This window comes from Cebus imitator, unplaced genomic scaffold (assembly GCF_001604975.1).
Source record: "Cebus imitator isolate Cc_AM_T3 unplaced genomic scaffold, Cebus_imitator-1.0 Scaffold313, whole genome shotgun sequence".
NCBI lineage: Eukaryota > Metazoa > Chordata > Mammalia > Primates > Cebidae > Cebus > Cebus imitator.
In genome coordinates, this window is record NW_016107628.1 from 2,002,885 (window position 1) to 2,006,132 (window position 3,248).

Here is a 3,248-nt window from a genome sequence, read left to right on the forward strand (position 1 = left end):
AAAAAAAAAAAAAAGAAATGCAGATAAATATCAAGGGCACAACAAGCACCAAGACCCCAAAGATGAAGATGACCAGTTCATTGATGTAGCTGTCGGCACAGGCGAGACGGATAACTGGGGAAATATCACAAAAGTAGTGGTTGACCTTGTTGGAGCCACAGAAAGGGAGGCTAAAGACCAAAGTTGTTCCCACCAGAGATGTTAGGAAGCCACTAATAATACAAGTTGCTACTCGTTGTCCACATACTCTCCAGCTCATGAGAACAGCGTAGTGCAAAGGCTGGCAGATGGCAGCATAACGATCATAACCCATCACTCCCAAAAGCAGGCAGTTAGTTACAGCAAAACCAAGAAAGAAGAACATCTGGGTGGCACAACTCACAAAAGAGTGTCCTAAGTACAGAGAATAGGTTGATAAGCATCTTGGGCAGGATAACAATTGTGTAGAAGATTTCGGAGATAGAAAGAATAACTAGAAAGAAGTACATGGGTGTGTGGAGGCTGTGATCCAAGTGAATGACTGATATGATGATGACGTTTCCACTCAAGATAATCAAATAGAGGCAGAGAAAGACCACGAAGAGGACAAGCTGCAATTCTCCAAGGCTGGAGAAGCCCAGCAGTAGGAACTCAGTGATGGAAGAGGAATTGGCCATGATGAGCTGATCCCATGGAATAAGGTCAATATGATCAGGTCCAGAGATCTTCGGAACTTAAAATTCAGGGAGACTTACCCTCATAAAGTAGCTATGCCAGTCTTATTTGAATGAGAAACAACAAGTATGGAAGAGAAAAAAGAATTGTAAATTTTACCAGAAGCTCTTATAAATTGATATGCATTCAAACTGCTATTTTTCTGCTGCAGATTTTAGCAGTGAATCTGGGGACAAAAGTTTACGTGAAGTGTACAGTCATTTGCTCAAATAAAGCCTATTCATCAGGTCCCCTTCTTGGAGACTTACATAGATACCATCTAATTTTTTAATACAGTAGTTCCTCCTTATCCAAAGTATTGCTTTCACTGGTTTCTAGTACCCACATCAGTTTCAAGTACCTAGGTCAACTGCAATCCATAAGTATTAAATGGAAAAGTTCAGAAATTAACAATTCATAAGTTTAAAGTTGTGTCTCCTTCTGTGTATCATGTTGAAAGTTCACACTGTCTTGCTCCTTCCTGCCCTGGACAAGGATCATTCCTTTGCACAATGTATCCAGACCATATATGTTATTATCCATTAGCTACTCAGAAGCCATCCAGTTATCAGATCAACTGTCATGATATCACCAAGCTTGTGCTCAAGTAACCTTTATTTTCCTTAATAATGGCTCCAAAGTGCAAGAGTAATGATGCTGATATAATGTTATTATTGCTGTATTTTATTATTAGTTGTTGTTAATATCTTGCTATGCCTAATTTATAAATTAAGCTTTATCATGGGCATGTGTTATAGAAAAACATCATAGTATATTTAGCGTTCGGTACGATCCACAGTTCCAGACATCCACTGGAGTCTTGGAACATATTCCCTGCAGATTAGAGAGGATTCTTGTAATCTAATCTTATAAAATCCTTTATCTACATTAATTATTCTTTTCAAGGGTCACAATTTTATTCTGATTACTGATATATACATCAATAAGTGATAGCATAAATAAGCAATAGCACCTATGTCTGATGATTCACCTTTCTACACGTTTTTAATACCTTCCCCATCTGGAAAAAGGTCCATTGATCTTTGCATTACTTAAAGAAAGCAATTCCCTTTTACAACTAATTGTATAACCAATTTTTATGCATTCCTTTTGTTAAAAATAAATTGGTTTTAAACTATTGCTATTGTTTTAGGACTAGCTTCATGATTACTCTACAAACTCTTACAGGATTATAGGCCTGATTTCTCCTTACAGAAGAGGCATGGCTAGAGTCATTTAATTTTGCTTCAGCATTCACTTGTTGCCCATTGTTTTGTGTACTACCCTTGAGGTACCTGACTTGGAGGCCCAAAAGACTGTCATTCCAACAAGCTGTCTCTAAATTTCTGAATAAGTAGGCCCAGATACTTTTCCTAAGGCCCCAACATATTTATCATTGCTCATACTGAATTACATACACTTTAATCAAAACATTCTTATTCTCTCCTACCTCTTGCCTAAATGTGTTCTTTTGTCTAGATTCTGTATCTCAATAAATAGTTTCTGTATCTCAATAAATAAAGTACTCTTAAGCCATCTAAGCCATAAATTTCTAACGTATGTTTAAACTCACCATTTTTCTAATCCCCCACGTTCAACATATTTCTGTTCTGAAACACTTTTAGGATTCATTCTTATTCTTATTGTTTTGTAAGAAATTATCCCTTGCCTGGACTATAGTATTGTAAGTGAACTGCCCGGATTCTCTCTTACACTCTGAGCAATCTTCCACGGTAGCAGCAGAATTGTCTTTCTATGGAACAAATCCTATCATATTACCAAACCAACTGACTCTCAGTTATCTATAAAATATTCTAGGTGTTTCACACTTTTCCCACTTCTCCCTTATCACTCATAACTGCCATTATATATTCCTTCATAGGTACTTCAGCAGTGAGAACTCTTACCAACCAAGTCATTTTTCATACTATTTTCTGTATCTAGAAATAGTCTCTGCCTTATATGTGTTGTTTCCTTCTTTTTAATTTTCATTTAAAAGGACTTTATTCATAGAATCCTTCCTACTGCTTCCTAATCATGCTGCACCATATTTTGTGGATTTCCTTAGTAATCACTAGAATCTTACTTGCTTTGCCACTACTATTATAAGATTGTCTTTGACTCTGCAAACTATAACTTACCAGATAACAGAAACTGCATCTCTAACACATACAATGATGCCCAACATATACTAAGTGCTTGAAAACTTGTTGAAAAAAAATTAATGACCAGCAATATCACTTTATCCTCTAAATCATTTCAAAACTCTCAAGTAGATGACATTTGATTCCAGGAATTTTCCAAACTTGTTACCTTAATGTTAACATAGCCTGTAATATTAATACTCTGCTTCAACATTTTGGGATGAAAAATCTCTCTGACTGTAGAACAAAAGATCCCATAAAATGTTGCTATCTTATTTATTATTTCTGATTATCAAATAGCGTCCTCCATCTCACTAGCTAAACTTTTCTTTTTTTTTTTTTTTTTTTTTTATATGGTTTTTTTTTTTTTTTGTTGTTCAGGCTGGAGTGCAATGGCGTGATTCTCCTGCC

General features: G+C 35.9%; 1 pseudogene; it reads right to left on the bottom strand.

Annotated features, from left to right (window-relative positions):
• The window catches only part of LOC108286090, a 12,813-nt pseudogene that overhangs the window by 7,454 nt on the left and 2,111 nt on the right, over nt 1–3,248 (bottom strand).